This window comes from Anomaloglossus baeobatrachus, unplaced genomic scaffold (assembly GCF_048569485.1).
Source record: "Anomaloglossus baeobatrachus isolate aAnoBae1 unplaced genomic scaffold, aAnoBae1.hap1 Scaffold_170, whole genome shotgun sequence".
In the NCBI taxonomy this organism is placed as follows: domain Eukaryota; kingdom Metazoa; phylum Chordata; class Amphibia; order Anura; family Aromobatidae; genus Anomaloglossus; species Anomaloglossus baeobatrachus.
This window is the reverse complement of record NW_027441940.1, coordinates 105,814-129,066: the sequence shown is the minus strand read 5'-3', so window position 1 is coordinate 129,066 and position 23,253 is coordinate 105,814. Positions and strand designations below refer to the sequence as shown.

Here is a 23,253-nt window from a genome sequence, read left to right as displayed (position 1 = left end):
CTTTTCTCCTGTCACCACATTAATTCTGCAGGACATCAACCTAGGATCCACATTTTCAGCTGGAGGATCACAGATCTGCTTCACTGCTCATTGGTGAGCCCACAAATTTGCTTGGAGAACCCAGGTGAGGATAGTTCAGTTGCCTGGCTACATATCTTGCTGTGCTCGTTCATCTTTCTAAGCTTGCCGCTATCTCCTCCCAGTGGGTGCTCATCAAAACCGAGGTGCTGCTGACTGGGATAGTTAGCCCAGGAAGCCCCGAAGTCACAAAAATTCTAATCCTTCGCGAGCTAATGGATGGGAGAGACTCTGTCGCTTGTACCACCTTATGTTCATTTCTATTGGAAATGTACAATAAGATTTTGCCTGTTGGTGAACCAAGAACGTTTTACCAAGGTGAGGTTCCCTCATCCTGTGTTGTCTAAGGCTGCTTTCACACATTAGTTTTGCATCCGGTTTGTGCCTGATTGTGTAAAAACTGATGCAACGGATCCGGTAAAAAACGGATCCTGGTGGGTTTTTTTTTTTGTTTTTTTTTTTTTTATGTTTTGGGGTTTTTTTTGCTGAGAGAGAGACCCCATCATCCCCGCACAAATGCCGGCACTATTGCCCCCATCATGACTGCACACACCGGCACTACCGCACGCATCATTACCGCACACACCTGCACTCCCGCACGCATCATCCCCGCACACACCCAGGCACTACCGCACTCCTCATCACCGTACACACCTGCACTCCCACACGCATCATCCCCGCAAACACCACGGCACTCCTGCACGCACCATCATCGCACACACACCGGCACTCCCGCACGCATCATCACCGCACACACACCGGCACTCCCGCACGCATCATCACCGCACACACACCGGCACTCCCGCACGCATCATCACCGCACACACACCGGCACTCCTGCACGCATCATCACCGCACACACACCGGCACTCCCGCACGCATCATCACCGCACACACACCGGCACTCCCGCACGCATCATCACCGCACACGCAGGCACTCCCGCACACATCATCACCGCACACCCCGGCACTCCCGCATTCATCATAACCGCACACCCCTGCACTACCGCACGCATCATCACCCCACACCCCTGCACTACCGCAGGCACCATCACCACACACCCCTGCACTACCGCATGCACCATCACCGCACACCCCTGCACTACCACACGCACCATCACCGCACACCCCTGCACTACCGCACGCACCATCACCACCCACCCCTGCACTACCGCACGCACCATCACCGCACACCCCTGCACTACCGCATGCATCATCACCGCACACGCAGGCATTACCTCAGTGACTTCCCCGCTGACAGCGCGACTCCCTTAAGTTGCTGCGTGGAGCATACACAACTCCTGTCAGCTTCATGTAGCAGAGCTGAAAGCGTCGCGAGACGTCTGTGGATTACGTCAGACCTGGAGGGGTATTTGGGGATTTTAATAAAGTGGTGAAAGGGGGTGTTTTTTTGCCTTTTATTTCAAATAAAGTAATTTTTTGGGTGTATGTTTTTATTTACTTTCACGTACAGGTTAATCATTGAGGTGTCTCATAGACGCCTTCCATGATTAACCCCTTATTACCCCGGCAATTCGGGATGAGGCGGGTAGAGTCCCGGGACTGTCGCATCTAATGGATGCGGCAATTCCGGGTGGCTGCGGGCTGATATTTTTAGGGTGGTGGGGCTCCCCATCCTGATAATACCAGCCTTCAGCCGTGTGGCTTTATCTTGGCTGGTATCAAAATTGGGGGGAACCGCATGACGGGGTTTTTTTTTAATTATTTTTTTATTTTTTTACTGCAAGAAATAGACCCGCCCACCAGCAGCTGTGATTGGTTGCAGTGAGACAGCTGTCACTCATCGTGGGGGCGTGTCTCCCTGCAACCAATCATAGGCGCCGGTGGGCGGGGAAAGCAGTGAATACGAGATTGAATAATGGGCGGCCGGCATTTTCAAATCAGGTGAAGCCGCCAGCAGTGTGTTACGGTTGCTGTGGCTCTGGAGACTATGTCCGGATTTCTTGCTACTGCACATGTGCAAGCGCTGGAGACTAAGTCCTACCTTGGAGCCATTGCACATGTGCGGGCGACATCATCGCTGACACGAGGTCACATGTCTCTGACACCTTCTAAGCTGATTGGCCACTGGTCATGTGCTTGTGACACGTGGTCACATGTCTCTGACACCTTCTATGCCGATTGGTCGCTGGTCATGTGCTTGTGACGCTTTGCTCGGTGATAGGCCAGCAAGACGTCATTGCTGTCATTCTGGCAGCGGATTGGCTCTGGTGTTCTCCATCTTGGATGAGGCACAGAGTCTATATAAGACCCTGACGCACGCCGCCCGGCGCTCAGTCCTCTTGGTTCATGCATGAGGGTAGACGCCCTGTGCACGTCCCTCTAGGCATCTCTCTGTCTATGTTAGGTGAGCGCTACCGGCAGGGTAGCGTTCTTATACCTTACAGCTTCAGCTGCAGTCCGTATCCTTACCTCTTAGTGGAGCGGACATAGGCAGGTGCCTGAGGCACATGGTCCGGCTGGGCCTTGTGATTCTACTCGTAGGTGGACGTTGCCGCTAGGGTAACATTCCTTATACTGCGTCTGGCAGTTGTTCGTATCCTCGCACACTAGGGGAGCGAACAGAGGTAGGAGCTTTGTGCGGCTTATGCTGCTGTCCGTCTCTTTTGCACCACTAGAAGAGCGGACCTAGGCAGGTGCCATATCTAGTGGTTCGTGTCCTCGCACACTAGTGGAGCGAACGCAGGTAGGAGCTTTGTGCGGCTTACGCTGCTGTCCATCTCTTTTGCACCACTAGAAGAGTGGACCTAGGCAGGTGCCATATCTAGTGGTTCGTGTCCTCGCACACTAGTGGAGCGAACGCAGGTAGGAGCTTTGTGCGGCTTACGCTGCTGTCCGTCTCCTGGCACCACTAGAGGAACGGACCTAGGTAGGTGCCATTTCACACTCACTGCTTTTGTCTCTGTGATCTTTAACAGAGACCATTCCACACGCCCTCCAAGTAAGGGAGGAATTGCTTTATTTTCTAATTATATTCCTCTGTGAGTTTAACAGCGGTATTGCACTCTGCACTTGTGCTATTATTTTTTACAGTGGTACACTTATATACCCCTTATCCTCTGCCATAGTCTGCAGCAGAGTCTTTGCACGGTGGACCCTGACTGTCTGACATTCCTTTAGGTTTATTATCATACAGCCCCCCGGAACACAGTGTGACAGCCGTGCAGCGCCACGCCGGTGATCAGCGAGTGGGTGAGAGTGAGTGAATGAGTCAGTGACTGTGAGAGAGAGAGGCTGGGGACACACGGGGCACTACCGCGATGCTCACATGACACCCAGCTCGCGCTGGCAGCACAGCAGGAGCCGAGTGTCATGCTATTGTCCCTGCGTCTGAGTGCGGTCCGACTGTACGAGTGGACCACAGCTGCGGGGGGCGGGCTGGCACGGAGAAGGGGAAGGAGGGATTTCTCTCCCTTCTCTCCTCCGTAGCCGGCTATTGCGACTCTCGCTCTGCACGCGTGGTACACCGGTGTACCGCAAGTGCAGTGCGATTTTTCTCTCGCCCCATTCACTTGAATGGGTGCGAGAGAAAGAGTCTCGCATTACAATCGCAGCATGCTGCGATTGTTTTCTCGGTCCGATTAGGACTGAGAAAATAATCTCTCGTGTGCTGACACATAGGCTAGAATTCGTGCAAGTGGAATGCAATGTTTTCTCGCACTCCACTCGCACCGATTTTCTTAGGCCAGAGAGAGAGGGATATTTTCTGACAAGCAATTAATTTATCTCACTTCTGCGCTTGCTCAGAAGTAAAAACCGAATCCGGTACATGCTTCCAGTGTTTGACGCATGCCACCGGATTCGGCGTGTATAGACTTTCATTATGCACCATGCCGCACGGCACCGCATGCGGCGCTATGCAGTTTTTTGCCGCTGACAAAAAACGTTCCTCTCTGGGTCCTGGGCGGCCGCCGGAGTGACGATTTTTGCCGCAACCGGCAAAAACCGGATCAAACGCGAGTACATGCGGCACAATCCGGCGCTAACAAAAGTCTATGAGGAAAAACCGCACCGGGCGGCAAAAAAAAACGAATGCAGAAAAAACGGAAAGCGCCGGATTGTGCCGCACTGCAAAAACCTGATGTGTGAAAGCAGCCTAAGTAGTGTCCTGCCCACAAGGAAGGAGTGCGGGCGTTCAGTGGGATGAGCCCTGGTCCGAGCAGTCTATCTGAAGACAGCTAGGCAAGCACATGACTGTATCAACTGACCCTTGTGTCTCCACACTATACTCCTGCCATTTTTGGATGATGGATTGAATAGTGCTTAGTGAGATGTTCAGAGTTTTGGCTTTTTTTTTTAAACCAAACCCTGCTTTATTTTTTTCCACAACTTTATCCCTGACCTGTCTGGTGGGTTCCTTGGTTTTCAAAATGCTGTTTGATCCCTAATGTTCTCAAACAAAACTCGTGAAATCTTCACAAAACAGCTGTAGTTATACTGAGAATAAATGATACAGGTGACTCAGTTTACTAATTATGTCACTTCTGAAGGCAATTGGTCACTCAGGGCCATCATACTACAAGGGGCTTAATTCAAATACTCATCACAATATTCAGATTTATAGGTTTAAATATTTAGAAAACCATCATTTCCTTTACACTTCACAACAACTTGTTACTTTAATGCTGGCATATCACATAAAACCGTAATAAAATACATTTACGTTTGTGGGTATGACGCTAAAATAAGTGGAAACGTTCCGGGGGTGTGAATACTTTTACAAGGGGCAAAATTCCTTCATGACTCTAAAAATATTAGACTAGTTCCATGGATCAATGTCCCATCACAAAATCTAGTACTGATAACCTGCAATAATATACTTTTTACAGAAGGCATCCAAGCCCGCCGTGAATTTTTGTAATCTATCAACATTTATCACATCATGTGTCAGAGATTTCCATATTCTCACTGCTCTTACAGTAGAGAATCACCATCTGTGATTATGACTGAACCTCCTTGTCATCAATGCAGGCCTCAGTTGTAAAAAGCTAATTAGAAATATCTCAGTAATGCCCCTGATATACTTGTACATTGTAATAAAATCGCCCCGTAGCCTTTGTGTTCCCAAATTAATAACCCCAGGCTTGCTAACCTGTCCTCCTATTGCAGACCTTCCATTCCTTTAATGGTCACTCTTCCCTGCACCCGCTCTAGTTCAGTTATGTCCTCCTCATTCACTGGAGCCCGAAATAGTGCAGAATATTGTAAGTGTGGCCGCACTAGTGACTTGTATAGAGGCAAAACTGTTCTTGTCCGGAGCATCTGTGCCTCGTTCACTGCATCCTATTATATTATCTGCCTTGGCAGCAGCTTCCTGGCCCTGGTTGGTTTTCTCGTCCACCCACACACTCACGTCTTTTTCAGTGTCATTATTATGCAGTAATTTTGCAAATATTTAAAAAAAATTGCAGTTTAAAAATCAGCCAAAAAAATCTGGAAAGTTAAAAACCTGCAAACATACAAAAAAAAACAAAACAAGCAAACCGATGAATATTATAAAATAGTCACGTGCCATATTTGTCAAGTAAAAGCTACTTCTTAATATTATTGGATCAAAAATCTTCATTTCGGTTCCTGCAGCCCAAAACCAGGAATTGTCTTCTTCATGCCATTGTACAGGATTCTTTATGATGTTATATCGTCATCTTCTCCCCATTCAGGTCCTTATAATATCGGATCCTCTCAGTGGAGATCTTCTATATAAGAGAATTCTCCTGATTGCCCCGTGAAGGATGGATATGGACAGGGACAAGATGGCGGAGAGGATATTACACCTCACCCTAGAGATCCTCTTCCGGCTTACTGGAGAGGTGAGAGATTCTGATGACGTCACATTACATCATTCTTATCTATGGGAATAACAGATGGACAGAACTGGAGAGGTGAGGACTCTGGAAATGTCTGGAGTGAGATTTATTACTGTGTCTCTCCATAACCAGGATTACACAGTAGTGAAGAAGACCTCTAGTGAGCGCTGTCAGGCCCCTGTGTCTGAGGGATGGGGAAGACCCCTGAGCCCAATCACGGGGCCTCCACCTCACCCCCCGATACATGAGGACATCAATGACCAGAAGATCCTAGAACTCACCTACAAGATGATTGAGCTGCTGACTGGAGAGGTGACACTGCTGGGAATGCTGGGACATTATACAGTAACGCTATGAAGGGATCGGGGGTGACGGTATCATTGTATGTGTCAGGTTCCTATAAGGTGTCAGGACGTCACCGTCTATTTCTCCATGGAGGAGTGGGAGTATTTAGAAGGACACAAAGATCTGTACAAGGACGTCATGATGGAGGTTCCCCAGTCCCTCACATCACCAGGTAATAGACAGGACTAAATACACACGGCCTATAATTATCTGTATGTAAGGAATGAATTCAGTCCCTGTATGTGTCTCCTCCAGTTCTATCCAGTAAGAGGACAACACCAGAGAGATGTCTCCGTCCTCTTCTCTCACAAGACTGTAAAGAAGAAGATCCCGATGTTCCTCAGGATGTGTTTCCTCCAGTTCTATCCTGTAAGAGATTTCTACTCATGTACTTTCTGCACTAATTTTGTGGTTACATTTTTAGGCTTTCTGCTCTGGTTTTTTCAGCTGTATTTTCTTTGCTTCTGCTTCTTCTGCTCTTTGTTTCTAGTGCCTTCTCTATGTTTTTATAAAGGCAACTCAAAGACCTGCTGAGAGTTCATGAATACCCTGTTTCCCCGAAAAGACGACCTACACCAAAAATAAGAACTAGCATGATTTTATGGAATTTTTGGAGAATGCTTGAAATATAAGGCCTACTCCATAAATAAGCCCTAGTTACAGTCAGGGCCAGCGTTGGGAAGAGTCAAACTGCACAATTTCTCAGGAACCCCACTCTCTTAGGGACTCATCAGTTGTATTCTAAAGTTGATCGTTTAAGGACCTTTGATGACTTCAAAGTCATGTGACATGATGTAACCAAAGGTCTTTTAATTGCAGGAGTCTAAAAGAACTGAACAGAAGACAGGCTGGCATGCAGGACTGGTATTAGGTGAAAGGGAGAGCAAACTGGGCAATTTCACAGGGCCCCCATTCTCCTAGGGGCCCGGTGTTTATTTGCCGATTATAGGACTGCTTAAGATCCTTTTCAAAATCACATCATGTGACCAAAGGTCTCTTACTTGCAGGAATCTAAACCTGAAGAAACATGAAGGAGACAGGCTGGTGTGTGTGTGTCTGTGTGTGTGTGTGTGTGTGTGTGTGTCTGTGTGTGTGTGTGTACACGCCAATTTTAACCAGCTTTGCCAAAATAGCCAGAGCTGTGCCAGAACAAGGGTGTGATGCCACCGCTTCTCTAATTCATAACAAACTGCGGCGTTCCCTATGCAAGAAATTTCACTCAAATCCCTGGTGTCATTTTTCAGTGTACATCGCCGGTCTTGATGAACTAAAGCCCTAATGTTTATCTGGATAGACCGCAAGACCCTGCTACCTACTTTAGTTACAAAGCCTCAGGATAGGCCATCAAAGTTACAGTCCCGGACAACACTGTTAAATATCAGACATCTGTCTCTAACTATTTTATTTTCGTCTTTGAAAAAAATCCTCATTGAAATTGTCTATTTTGTGGGTCAATGTTACTAGGAAAATTTTGCAGCTTCTGACAACTGTCATGGCGGTGTCAGGATCTGTGGATACTGCACTCTGCCTGCTAAATTCTCTGAGGTTTGTGAGCAGCTCATGGAGACGCAGGCATGGAATCACAGGCTTAAGCAGACTAGCAAGAGTTAATCTCAGTGTCATTTGCTCCCCTCCTGTATATGCTGGCTGGACTATTCCATTAATGCCAGGTGAAGTTTACCTATACTGGTCTGGTCTGGTGTGGTGAATTATTGCTGTGACCAGTTTTGGTGTTAACCCTTGTTGTCTTTTTGTTGCTGCCTTCCTGCTCTTGCTTTTCTCCTTAGTCTCTCATTGTTTATTTCTGTGAGTTTGCAGTATGTCTGAATTTTGGTTTTCTTATCTGTCTTAATCTGTTTCCATCATACTCCTGCCCCTTCCTTCCCTGGGGTGATAACAGATTACATCTGGTCAGGAGAATAGTAAGGCACAAGACTCTGGCATCTCCACTTACAGGAGTAATCCAGAAGTTAGGGATAGCCTAAGGTCTCCTAGCATGAGGGGCAGTATAGGAGTACCTTGTGCCTCGCTATCCTGCAGTCACATCGTGACAAATCAGATTATTTACTGTAGGAAATTTCAGAGAACTGGTGCTAGTGGAGAGATATTTTGGAGACAGGAATGGGAGGTCTGAATTAACGAAGATGTAACACTAAGATCTCGAAATTAGAAAATAGATTCAGAATAATTTGTTTCCTAGTTTAATTTCTGCTGTTATGGTTTAAAACACTATGTGCTTTCAAAATATCATTAAAAACTAATAATATTGTGTTTACTTTTAGCAGATGACTGTATCAGGAGTTCAGATGGACCTATAATATCTTCAGAATTTATAACAGATGATGAAAGTATCACACATGATACATATGAAGAGCATGCTGTTGTCCCAGATATACATCCAATACTTCCTAGGATTGATCTATCATCTGATCTTTTCAAACAAGTCCAAAATTCCAATAATCAAAAAACTCACACTGGGGAGAAGCCATTTTCATGTTCTGAATGTGGCCAATGTTTTATTCAGAAATCTGACCTTGTCAGACATCAGAAAATTCACACTGTGGAGAAGCCATTTTCATGTTCAGAATGTGGGAAGTGTTTTATTCATAAATCAGACCTTGTTAGACATCAGAAAAATCACACAGGGGAGAAACCATTTTTATGTTCAGAATGTGGGAAATGTTTTATTCGGAGATCAAACCTTGTTAGACATCAGAAAATTCACACAGGGGAGAAGCCATTTTCATGTTCAGAGTGTGAAAAATGTTTTATTCAGATAGCAGACCTTGTTGTGCATCAAAGATCTCACACAGGGGAGAAGCCATTTTCATGTTCAGAATGTGGGAAATGTTTTAAACAGAAGGCAGTTTTATTGGTACATCAAAGAAGTCACATAGGGGAGAAGTCATTTTCATGTTCAGTATGTGGGAAATGTTTTATTTGGAAAGCAAATCTTGTTAGACATCAGAAAATTCACACAGGGGAGAAGCCATTTTCATGTTCAGAGTGTGAAAAATGTTTTACTCAGATAGCAGACCTTGTTGTGCATCAAAGATCTCACACAGGGGAGAAGCCATTTTCATGTTCAGAGTGTGGAAAATGTTTTTTTCGGAAATCAGAGCTTGTTAGACATCAGAAAAATCACACAGGGGAGAAGCCATTTTCATGTTCAGAGTGTGGAAAATGTTTTTTTCGGAAATCAGAGCTTGTTAGACATCAGAAAAATCACACAGGGGAGAAGCCATTTTCATGTTCAGAATGTGGGAAATGTTTTATTCAGAAATCAGACCTTGTTAGACATCAGAAAAATCACACAGGGGAGAAGCCATTTTCATGTTCAGAATGTGGGAAATGTTTTATTCGGAAATCATATCTTGTTTGGCATCAAAGATCTCACACAGGGGAGAAGCCATTTTCATGTTCAGAGTGTGGGAAATGTTTTATTCGGAAATCATATCTTGTTTGGCATCAAAGATCTCACACAGGGGAGAAGCCATTTTCATGTTCAGAGTGTGGGAAATGTTTTATTCGGAAATCATATCTTGTTTGGCATCAAAGATCTCACACAGGGGAGAAGCCATTTTCATGTTCAGAGTGTGGGAAATGTTTTATTCAGAAATCAGACCTTGTTAGACATCAGAAAAATCACACAGGGGAGTAGCCATTTTCATGTTCAGAATGTGGGAAATGTTTTATTCGGAAATCATATCTTGTTTGACATCAAAGATCTCACACAGGGGAGAAGCCATTTTCATGTTCAGAGTGTGGGAAATGTTTTATTCGGAAATCATATCTTGTTTGGCATCAAAGATCTCACACAGGGGAGAAGCCATTTTCATGTTCAGAGTGTGGGAAATGTTTTATTCAGAAATCAGACCTTGTTAGACATCAGAAAAATCACACAGGGGAGAAGCCATTTTCATGTTCAGAATGTGGGAAATGTTTTATTCAGAAATCAGATCTTTTTGTGCATCAAAGATCTCACACAGGGGAGAAGCCATTTTCATGTTCAGAATGTGGGAAATGTTTTATTCGGAAATCATATCTTGTTTGGCATCAAAGATCTCACACAGGGGAGAAGCCATTTTCATGTTCAGAGTGTGAAAAATGTTTTATTCGGAAATCATATCTTGTTTGGCATCAAAGATCTCACACAGGGGAGAAGCCATTTTCATGTTCAGAGTGTGGGAAATGTTTTATTCAGAAATCAGACCTTGTTAGACATCAGAAAAATCACACAGGGGAGAAGCCATTTTCATGTTCAGAATGTGGGAAATGTTTTATTCGGAAATCACACCTTGTTAGACATCAGACAAGTCACACCAGGGAGAAGCCGTTTTCATGTTCAGAGTGTGGGAAATGTTTTCTTCAGAAATCACACCTTATTAGACATCAGACAAATCACATAGGGGAGAAGCCGTTTTCATGCTCAGAATGTGGTAAATGTTTTACTAGGAAATCATATCGTGATGACCATCAAAAAAATCACACAAAATAAACCATTTTTATGTTCTGAATGTGGAAAATGTAATTCTCAGAAATCAGATCCTGTTAAACATGTGAAGAAGCCGCACAGGGAAGGGAACCTTTTTCATGTTGTGAATAATTGTAATGTTTAACTGGTAAATCAAGTCTTGCCGACCATCAGAAAACCAACAGAGCGGAGCAGCCATTCTTGCTTTCAGAATTTGCCAAATGTTTTTCAACATTAATCAGGTTCTGTTGTCAGATGAGTCACACGGGAGAAACCATCATAATGTACTATAATTCAAAGGTTTTTATCTAAAAATCAGCTACAATTGTTCAAGTAAGAATTGGTGAGGGAAAGAACCATTTTCTCTCTTTTTAAACTTATCGTATTTTTCAAACCATAAGAATGTGGTCATGATGCACTGTTATGGGGAATTCTGCTGCTGACACTGTTACGAGGGTAATATCCCCCAGTTTCTAGTGCAATGTGTTTGATGACTTTCCATTTAAATATGCTTATAACAAACCTGTGGCTGCCTTTATTATTTACTAAAACAGTGAAGAGCCGCAGATTAGTGAATTTTTTTAAATATAATCCAGTACCAAAACTTTTGGAAGTGTTCCTAATGTCCCCAAAAGGAACTTTCAGGTTGTGAGATCCCACAACCCTCAGTGATCACTCACAGTGGAAGAGTAAGCTCTATGACCCCAGCTCTGTGGCATTCTTCTTAAGCAGTTCAGTAAAACCATAAAAAGTATGTGACCACGCTAGATTAGTTGAGAGAGCAATTTCTCGTGCTTAGAGCAGCCGCAGAGATTTGTGGGATCCCGCCCTGCATACTAAGATCCCACAAAATGGAAATTCGAGCTCCACTTTGCTAGTAACTTAAGTTGGGTATTTCGAGAGCCTTTATGAACATTTCTGAAAGGTTTTGATACTGGATTATATTTAAATAATTCACTAATCTCAGGTTTCCCACTGCTTTATTTACTAAAAAGCGCAGTCCCAGATTGGAGATAGGAACTCATAAGTATATTATATTGTATATAATTGCATTTCTAAACTTGTTTTGTTAATAAATGCTGGTAAATGTATATTCTTCATGTCTGTCTTTCTCTATTGTTTAGATGTTATGATTTTGCCTCAGAACCTCAGAAGTTGAGGCAGAGCTGTAGGCATTTAGCACAAAAATAGTGAGGGGATGTCACAGAGTTATCACGGCTGGAATCCAATGGCAGAAATGTTGGAAAATCCCAGAGATTTGCAGAACATGTTGTTAACTGACAGTTTTCTGTTTGTACAGCAGCGGACTCTATGACTCTGGGAAACTGTCAGTTTTTACTCTGTTGCGAGCCTCTGACTTCCTTTATAATCCTCACCCTGGGGTGCTTTGGATGAGGTTTATAGTTGTTCCTGGCTGTGGTTTGCAGCAGTCGTTTCCTCTTGTTGTTCCACAGACTTCTGTGGTAGCTACTCCTAAGATAAGTGTTTGACGTTTGCTATCTACCTGGGCTTAAGTGGTATCATTTGTGTCTCCCCTGTATTGTTTCCTTTTGTCTCCCTTAGCATTAGTGGTGTTGACGAAGAGCTCATACCTACCATTCTTACTTAGGGCCCAGATCAGGGTTTGCCTAGGGTGAGGTATTCCTGCTCGGCGATAGGTGCAGAACCTGTATAGGGTTGGTGAGGGCAGTGAGGGTGAGCTGCAGGTTATTGCCAGGGGTCACCACTTCCCCCTTTCCCTAGTGATAGGGCATTCTTTTCCCTTTCCATTTGTATTGTAATATACAGCTGGTATAGCTTCTATTCCCAGCTGTGACAAGGAAGAAGTGAATCGCATTCTGCATCCTAGAAATGTGGAAGTTGTTAAGACACTCTGGTCCCAGTTTATAAAAGCTTTTATGCCAAAAAAAGTTGCACAAGCTTTGAAAAGTCACAAAAATTTGAATCAATTCATATTTCTCAAATTTTGGCGGATTTTGCCATTTTCACTCCAAAATTGGCAGAGTTTGGGTGGGACAGAACGTGACACCACAGCTCTTTAAATTCATGACGAGCTGTGGTGTTCCCTATGCCAGAAATCTCACTCCAGTCCCTGATGGAGTAATATTTCTAGCATGGTACAAGGAGGCACATGCCACTCATCAAACGCTCCAGATTCATGAAGAGGCATGCACCACTTCATCCATCAAGAGTGGGCCCTTTATGTTTTAAAAGCGATTCCTTTTACAAAAGATAATTGTTGTAATAAAAAAAACTGGAAGGATTTTATCTGTCTGATATCCAAAGGGATTGTTTTTTTGTGGGGCTACCCGCAAATAGAGATGAGCGGACCCGTTGAAGTTCGGGTTCGGCTTTTTCAGTCGGACTTTAGATAAAGTTTAGTTCGGGAACCGGGCTTGTCCTGAACCCCGTTGGAAGTCACTGATTGGGCAGTTTGGGTCTCCGTCCACATGCATCCAGCCATTAACAGAGTATTTATTACCAGGGGAGGGAGGGTTTTTTCCTTGTGCACAATACATCCTATAACGATGTTTTTACCTCTCCGTGAAAGTCACACACACACTGCAAGCAGCTCGCACTAGGCCGAGCACTGAGTGTACCTGAGCACACCAATGCAATCGAGCAGTTAGGATACATAAAGCACCCGAACTCCGAACTCTAAAGCAGGCTTTACACGCTGCGACATCGCTCAAGCGATCTCTTTGGGGTCACGGAATTTGTGACGCACATCCGGTCGCTTTAGCGATGTCTTTGCATGTGACACCTATGAGCGATTTTGAATCGTCGCAAAAACGGTCAAAATCGCTCATCGGTGACATGCCCCCCTATTCTCGAATATCGCTGCTGATCGGTGTACGAAGTAGTTCGTCGCTCCTGTGGCAGCACACATCGCTACGTGTGACACGTAGGAACAAGGAACCTCACCTTACCTGCGGCCGCACGCAATGAGGAAGGAAGTAGGTGGGCGGGATGTTACGGCCGCTCATCTCCGCCCCTCCACTTCCATTGGGCGGCGGTTCGGTGACGCTACTGTGACGCTGAACGAACCGCCCCCTTAGAAAGGAGGCGGTTCGCCAGTCACAGCGACGTCGCAGAGCTAGTATGTGCATGTGGCGCGATGGGGGCGGGTGCTATGACGCTCGACATCGCTAGCATTGGCTAGCGATGTCGCAGCGTGTAAAGCGGCCTTAACACTGATTTTTTGTTTAAAGCCTGTATTTGGTACAAACGTTGAACTTTACTATTCAGGTTCACTCATCTCTGCCCACAAACCTTTATTACAGTTTAGATTATGGGTGTAGAAGAGACCAGAACTGAAAAGGGTCTATCTCTTGATGAAGAGCAAGTAACATTTATGATACCTATGCTGAGGTTTTGAGAATTTAATGGGATATGGTTTACTACTTAATCAATAATCAGAATAATGTAAAAATAGTGCCACGCTAGGTACGGTGAAGTACCAAGTGAACGGCGAAAGGGAAGAGAAACCCTGTGCCTATGGAAGGGGGATATGGTAACCCCTGACTAAGCCTACCACTGGGCACTGAGTTCCCTCACCACCCTAGATAGATTCCACACCTATGCACCAAGCTGCATACCTGACCCTAGGCTGACCCTGATCTGAGCCCTAAATAGAGAACGGATGGGATGAGCTTTTCGTCAACCCCACTGAGCACTAGAGCATACACAGGGATAACGAACAAGGGAAAACAACAAACAACTTATCTCTAGACGACTCAGTAAAAAGTTCAGTAAAGAGCAGCAAAGATCCTACTGATACATGGAAGCCACCTGCTTGCATCCAGAGCTTGTTAAGGAACTGAATATCACCAGCACAAGTCCAGGGAACATGAGAGTATTTAAACCCAAGGGAAAATACAGATTATTAGCAACTGAAGGGAAGAAGAGTTCCCTTAGGTCCTAACGGGGAAAAGGATGAAAACCCAACAGAGGAGATACCTAGTACAATGAATTCAGACAGCAGTAAAAAATAGAAAGTCAGGGAGCATTTTACGCAGCCAAACGCTGTGACAGACAGGGACTCTGAAGTGTCATTTACTGGGCTGCTTTCTGTAGTTTTAATAAAATCACTGTATTATCACTAGAGAACTAGTAAACTTCTACCATGTATCGTCGATCTCCATTAGATCTGTATAGCCCTTCCCCACCCATGATTGGCAGCTTTCTCTCTGTTACCCATGACAGACAGGGACTCTGATTCCAATGATGTGTCATTTACTGGGCTGCTTGCTGTAGTTTTGATAAAATCACTGTATGATCGCTAGGGGATTATCACTAGAGAGCTAGTAAAACTGCTGCCATGTATCCTCCATCTCCATTAGCTCTGTATAATTCCACCCTTGCTTGATTGGCAGCTTTCTGTCTATGCTCATTGTACACAGCTGCCAATCAGTGGTGTGGGTGGGTTATACACAGAGGAGCATTTAGAGAACTGGTAGATCCTAAGCAGATAAAACTGATGTTTATCAAAACGTCAGCAAGCAGCCAAGGAAGTGACACATCGCTGGAATCAGGGTCTCTGCCCCTACATCATGCTGTTCTGAGATGGGATAGCAAAACCCAGTGACAAATTCCATTTAAAGGATGGTCAGATAAACATTTATTTAGCTAATCTAAGGAAAAAATGTATGTCAACTAAATGACAATTATAATCGTGCTAATTTTCTATTTAATTTTCCGATTACGTTTCGGAAATGTAGCTATTGTGCTGTCTAAAACACTCTTGATTTGTCACACAAATACCATAGATAAATACTCCTTATTCATGGACCTTCACACAATCCTATATAAATTATTCCTTAAATTTTACAATGGATAAGGATAATCCCCCAAACAGAAAAACGTTTGATACAAGATGTCACAAAACAGCACGCTGCTGCCCCTAATTGTCAGGATAATTATGCAATTGACCGACGCTTAACGGAAGAGGCCATGACTGTTTCCACTACTAGGCCGATTATTGGGGAGCTCACAGTGAGGGTATAGGATATATACAACCTTTTCTATCTCTGGAATATATCTACATCTTGATACAGTCACTGCCAACTCCACAATAACAAAAGGAACTACTGCTAGCTGCCACCACCAATCGCTTATACAGGCCAATTGGACACATGTTACAGGTAGCGTATGGCTTCGGGATGCAATATATAGAGTAAGAGGAATGAAGCTATTACATTTTAGATAATCTGAAAAGTAAGCAGTGTTCATAAAATATACAAAAGATATTACAAAGGGGAACAAAACAATACAGTATATACAATTACATAAAATAAAAGGGAATAACGAAAAAAATTATTGAACCTGGGTCACAAAAATTGGCTTCAGATTTATGGAGGGAAAGACTCCAATGGAACGTGGAGCAATCCTACATGGCAATATTCCTTTCATTGAACGAGGATCATAATTGGCATTAGCTTTTATTAACACAAGTTACACTCACATACTGGTGACTCATAACAGGGCTGGACTTCGGATAACTATAGGATGTATCCAAGTCTTAGAAAATTATGAGGGTCCCAACATTCTGATATCTTTGCCCCTGGAGGTCCCAGACGAGAGATATTACAATCATCTTTCCTATCACGATTATATCTGTTCATAGATAGATAAAAATATCTATGCAATGTCTCCTATCTGGCCGATATCCAATTGGCGGGACCCCGCCTATCACCCATAGATGCAGAACGATGCTTTGTGTTCTCCACTATATCACAAATGTCAAAATATGACTTTCCTATCTATTATATTGATGCAGTTCATAAAACTTCAATTCTTATTTTCTATAAGGAGAAACAAAGGATTTGAATTTCTCTGCTATTTTTCTGTTCAACTGCTGCTCTTATCTCTACCGGTCATAAATCTGTCCTTTTCTACATTCTTCTTGCATTCAAGATGAGATTGGCCTTACATCTGCTAAAGGATTCTTTTTAGTTACCTGTTTCCAAAGGAGGGGGGGTCAGCTGCATATGGGTCTTATTGAGTCTTTATGGATTTTATAATTTCTATATGACACTGAACTACATATTGATGTTTTTCCAAAATCAAGCTTTTACCCCTTGAAAGCCAAGGTAATTTTTTGGACACTTTCCTCGACTTGGTGCTTGAAGAGTTCAATAAAATCAGAAAAATTACTATCATGATTCACATATGACTCTGCTTGTGGAAATCAATTATATGTGTTTGTTTTCCTGCTGTCTTTATTCTCTGGGGTTTGGTCTGATGGGAGGAACCTATTATGTTGTACCTCATTCCGGGGGTCATGCTTCCTTATCTTGGAACTGTTTTCCTTGGTACGCTTACAGTGATAGTTCCTGCTCTGCAGTGTGCGCTTTTGGTTCCTGTGAGTCTGTTCTGATCCTGCCCACTACCTAGTACTCCATTACCTTACCTTTGTTCTTCCCGTCTTGTCTTACCTACCTGTCTCCCTAACCCGCTCTCTGCTTTGTTATCCCGTCTCTACTCCCTCTATACTAACTTGTCCTCTCGGTTTACGACCCCGGCTTGCTATCTGACTACGGCTCTGCTCCCCTCCAGCTCCTGACGATACCTCCTGGCTTTCCGACCCTCGGCTTTCACTTGACTCCAGCTCTGCTTATCCCTCTGTACCTACGTGACTTCCTGGCACTGACTTTCGGCTTATCGACCATTTCTATTGCATCATTCCGCAGATGCTAGTGACCTCTAGTGGGCTTGCGCCTAACTACACTTGGAAGCACTACATTCTGCCTCAGTACTGGCTCCCCCTGGTGGTAGCATCACATTTACACTCCCATATACCCAAAATAAAAAACAAAAAGTTACTCTAAAATCATTATGAAATGATTCAGATATAGTAACTATTAGCAGACAAGGGGGATGGAATATTCATGCAAAACAGGAATGACTTTAAGGAAGCTGAGATTAATCTCTCCGACCCCATACACTAAGGCAGGGTTCCCCAACTCCAGTCCTCAAGGCCCACCAACAGTGCATGTTTTCAGGATTTCTTTAGCATTGCACTGCTGTTGGAACCAGCACCTGGGCAGGTAATTACATTAACACCTGTGCAATACTAAGGAAATCCCAAAAACCTGCACTGTTGGTGGGCCTTGAGGACTGGAGTTGGGGACCTCTGCACTAAGGGATTACAACTATGGATCCTTTTTCAGCATTTAAAACAAAATATGCTCTCCCCATAACAAAAGCTTTTGAGAAAGGAATCTTAAAGAGAACGAACCACCAGGATTTTGCTATGTTGAAAATATTTTTATAGGATAATTTGAACATAAGGGTATATACAATACAATACAGTACAATACAGTACATTACCATAAATAATTAAAAGCTTCCAATAACTTAGTTACTTACTCATATTGTTCATAAACATTTAACACATAGGAATCTGAAACATAAGGGAGCTGAGGAAAAGGGAAAGGTAGGGAAGGAAATCTTTATTAGGGAAGAGGTAAAGAGCAGGAAGGAGAGGGAAATCCCTTAAAAAAGGAAAGATGACAAGCATCTAAACATCTATAATTACATTATAATTCAGTTCTTGGATAAGTAGTGCTAAATATTAATGCATAGAGTAAAGGCCGCTTTACACGCTGCGACATCGCCCAAGCGATGTCGTTGGGGGTCACGGATTTTGTGATGCACATCCGGCATCGTTAGTGAGGTCGTTGCGTGTAACTCCTATGTGCGATGTGAAATCGTCGCCAAACCGCTCAAAATCACTAATCGCTTACATGGGTCTCCATTCTCAAATATCGTTGTAATTTGTCTCCAAAAGTCGCTGATTATTACCATTTTTATGAGATTCATTACGTGTGACACTCTTTGAGCGACAATGAATATCGCTGTTGCGGGCGTCATCATCGATACGGGCGTATTTGTTTAGACAAAAGGAAGAATACGCCTCCTTTCCTCATATTGGTTAACGCATCAGCGTCATGATTGGACATTACTGATGTAAAAGGCAAAACACGCCTTTGGGTTCCGTACGGAAGGCAAACACGCCTACGTCGCTCATAACATCGTAAGTAGGAATATGGTGTGACGCCAATAACACGACACAAAAGGATCTGAAGCACATTGTGGGAAGATGTGGTGTCACTTCCGAGATGAAACGAGAACGCTACGTATGACCGCTACATGACATCAAAATGGCCACACAGCGATGTTGCGAAATCGCACATGCGACTTGGGCGTGCCACACTTCTAACGAGATCGCTAATGAGATCGTACTGTGTACAGTGGCCTTTAGTAGCGGAGGATTATGAAAAGTCTTGAATATAACTTTCTAAAGGTAGAGTACGGTATAATATATTCCTTGGAGAAAGGTCAACAGCTAGAAGGGGAAAAAAGTCAGGTTAGTAATACATATCAAGCAATACTTAGCTCACAATGTTTATTACGCTTGCCCAGATCAAGATTAAACCTCAACTCTGGGGGAAGAGAGTCCGGCCTTTAGGTAAAACGAACAGTTCCTGAATTAAGGTCCTTAGTCCACCATTAAATGAAGAAGTACTAAAGGATATTCCAAGAAAGAGTAGTAGTTCCAAAGTATAAAGTTAGTGGTATAAAGTTATCCATTGTAATCCTACAGTAGCCTTATAACTGGTAGATCCAGTAGGGCTGAAAGATTTAGTATTCTTTTCAGTTAAAAACGCCTAAGATCAAGATCCATATTTTCAGACTACAACTGATCAGAGACCATGTAAAAAGAATTCTTAATCAAGTGGAGCAGATATGATGGCCATTCTGATCAATGTTTATGTTAAAGCGTTGAAGTAACCGAAATCCTTCCTCCGGTGATTAAATAAAGAAGGACTTGTTTTTTAAACCTAGCTTGATGGTTGCAGACTGTAATCATTTATATTTTATTCCACTGTTGATAAGTTCTTTTGTGAAAACACTGAAAAGTTTCCTAGCTTGTAAAGTTGACTTACAAAGGTCTTTGAATAGTGAGATAGAGTCGAAAGGTCTTGGGAGCTTCATTGAGTTTCTTGTTAGTGACAGTAATTTATTCCTTGCATAGAGAGAGGAGAAGGTGACGATTATATCCCTTGGGGTCTCCTTGGGGAGGTAAGAAGGTTTTGGACTTCTATAGGCATCAGACACAAGTTCATTATTTGAAAGATCTGGTATCAGTGTGCTTGTCATTGTCTTAAGGTAATATTTTAAGTCAGTTGGGATTACCGATTCTCGAACGCCTCTTATTTTTAGATTTTTTTCTTCTAGCATAATCCTCAGAATTTGCCTTTTGCATTTTTAAAGTTGAAATGTCTTTACGTATTAAATTGATGGAATTATTTAAATCTTCTTTTTCTTGTTGTATAACCAGAATTGCATTATCCATATTTTCCGTTTTCCTTTGGATATTATTGATTTCCGTAGATAAACCTGTAATCTGTATGGCAAATATTTGTTTGATAGAGGCCAGCATTTCATTGAATATTTTCTTAGCAGATAATTCTATGATGTGGGTGTCTGAGCAGTCGCATCATCACAGTCCAGTATTATTGAATCCACAGTACAATCGCTTGGAGGGTAATTACCATCCTCAGCAGACAATCCTGATATATAAGTGTCTGGAGAGTTGACATCGTCTTCTGTACAATTGCTTGAGGGGAAATTATAATTTTCAGTAGACAGTTCTAAAACATGTGTGTTTGTATAGTAGGTATCATCACAATCAAATATTTTAGAGTCTTTTGTACTATTGCGTGAAGGGGAATTAAAATCCTTACCAGACAATTGAGAAATATGGGTATCTGGGCTGTAGGCATCAACACAATCTAGTATTTTAGAGTCATCCGTAATGGAATCTTTGTCTGGGTTTAATTGTATCACTCATGTTTTTGAGATGTTTATCTATATTGTCCTGAAATGCTTTACATAACTTTATTAGATATAATCTGGTGATTGGAGAGTTAGAAGCAAGGATATTACTTAATGATAGTCTTTTTCCCATAAGGAATCCTTTGAACTCATAAAGTTGTCTCTTCTGAATTGAAGATTCTCAGAGCTGTTAGATGTAGATGCATCTGCTTCAGATTCATCAACTGGTGAAGGGGTGGAAATTTCCCTATTAGTCTTGGGTTCCTCTATGTTAGCTGCATCAGATATATTAGTGTGGTAAATTAGTTTTGTATATTTGTCGCCTTCTTCTGAAGTTACCCTTGCAGGAAGAAAATGAGCTATCTCCTGTAGATGACAGCCCATCCAGTGGTCCTCTCCTTGTATTTGGGCACTATCATTATTTTCCTCATGGGAGGGTGAAGCTATTTTGATCTCCACAGCTTTTATATCTGCAGCCGCTGACTTGTGTTTTTGTATATCTATTTCCTGATGCAGGGGTATTGTAGGCTTGGAAGGAGATCGTATTGAGCCTCTTGGTGTATTTTGTCTCCAGGGTATCTTATAATCCTGGTTTTGGGTAAGTACAGCAGGTTTTTCTGTTTTGCGTTGACTGCACTTCTGTTCCAATGTCATCGATTTAGAATCTGTGTTACATGCTGTGGACGTGGACCAAGAGTTCCTTACAGGCCTTAGAAGAGAGCCCACTTTTTGCAAGTGCAGGAGGGTCCGAAGGGTTATGCCCTAAAAAATTAGATGCTTGTAAGGGGTTCTTTACATGCTGCGATATCGGTACCGATATCGCTAGCGAGCGTACCCGCCCCCGTCGGTTGAGCATCACGGGCAAATCGCTGCTCGTGATGCATAAGATCACTAACACCCGTCACACGCACTTGCCTGCCTAACGACGTTGCTGTTGTCTGTGAACCGCCTCCTTTCTAAGTGGGCTGTTTGTGCGGCGTCACAGCGACGTCACACGGCAGCCGTCCAATAGCAGAGGAGGGGCGGAGATGAGCGGCTGGAACATGCCGCCCACCTCCTTCCTTCCTCATTGCTGGTGGACGCAGGTAAGGAGATGTTCGTCGCTCCTGCGGTGTCACACATAACGATGTGTGATGCCGCAGGAACGACGAACAACATCGCTACTCACCAGACAACGATATTTGGGGTTTGGACAACCTCTCCAACACCAACGATTTTTACCACTTTTGCGATTGTTGAAGGTCGCTCGTACGTGTCACACACTGCGATGTCGCTAACGACGCCGGATGTGCATCACAAACACCGTGACCCCGACGATACGTAGTTAGCGATGTCGCAGCCTGTAAAGTACCCCTAACTGCCTGCCTTTGTCATTTTGATGAGGCACAAGAGGGGTATTTGTTTTATGTGTAGTGTTTCTTCTATTTAAGGTGGTTTTATTATTTTTCCAAACCCTAGGCATTTTCTTTAATTTGTTCAGTACCACTTATGTTAATGAAGTACTCTTTAGTTATCTATATAACTTATTTGGAGGTAGAGCAGAAGATACAGGTCTGCTCCGGTTCCTCACAGGTAAGGAGCCTTCTGTAGATAAGAGGATTTCTTCAGTTGTCTCAATCAGAACAGCCTCCACTGAGGATCGTATAAGTACAGCACCACAGCTCCACTGCCATGTTACAGCAGCAGGTATAGTGTGTGAGGAGTAACCATGGCAACCTCAGCACAGCAGCCCGGCCTCTTCCTCACACCCTGGATGCTGTTCAGTCACAAATTCTTTAATGACAATTCATTAGGAGCTTCTTATTCTTTTGGTGTGAAATTAATAAAACTTTTATGTGCTTGAGCTTGGTGACCGAGTGATTTATTTGGTGTTACAGCCCTCACATACTCTGTGATGACAGGAGTCCAGGGATATCAGCGGAGCTGCAGCTTCCCTCACTGCCTGGAAAGATGATTGATATCTAATCTATTCCTTATTAGAAACAGTTGGTTTTAAGGTCTTCAGATCCCCCAACAGTGAATCAAAGATTAGCAGTAGTGAGTTTCTCCTATAAGGTCCCTGAGGACCAATTCATTGGGGGAATCAGTATTCTTCAGTGCTTTCACTTTCATGGGACTCCCAGGCCTAGAATTGTGTCACAGACCTGCCGGGAATAACTCCCTATATCTTTCTTATCTACCTCAGGAAATTAATGAGGCTAGTCTCTAAATGATCACAGGATATTCCTATGTCTGATGAAAAAGGATTTGATCAGTGTTTTCTTCTTTGGGTAGATTTATTTGTCGCTTGAACTTACTGACTCATAGAGCTCATTCACCTAGCGTCCATCTTGAACGGCCGCAGGCCATGCCCCATTCAGGATTTTGCTATATGAAGTAAAGGCAGTGCCATACTGGCACTAGGATGCTGTATCCCAAGCAATGCCCAGGGTTCATTAACCAATGCACCCTGCATTTTAAGCTGTTGGGTCAATCGTTTTATTCAGACCAGTCCAAAGTGGTGTTTCTGATTTCGCACCTTGGTGGAGAATCTGTCTCCTGGGTCTGTACCTTGTCGGAAAAAAAAATGACCCAATTACTACTGACCTCTTAGAATTGCTGGAGAGTTTTTGAGGAACTGACGCAGGTCATCTCGACTGCACCCTTTTGAATAACGATGGAATGATCAGGCACTGGCGGACACCT

The 23,253-nt window shown here is 43.4% G+C and overlaps 1 pseudogene; it reads left to right on the top strand.

Annotated features, from left to right (window-relative positions):
• Window positions 1–293: 293 nt before the first annotated feature.
• LOC142260717 (uncharacterized) lies at window positions 294–11,792 on the top strand (annotated as a pseudogene).
• The last annotated feature ends 11,461 nt before the right edge of the window (window positions 11,793–23,253 follow it).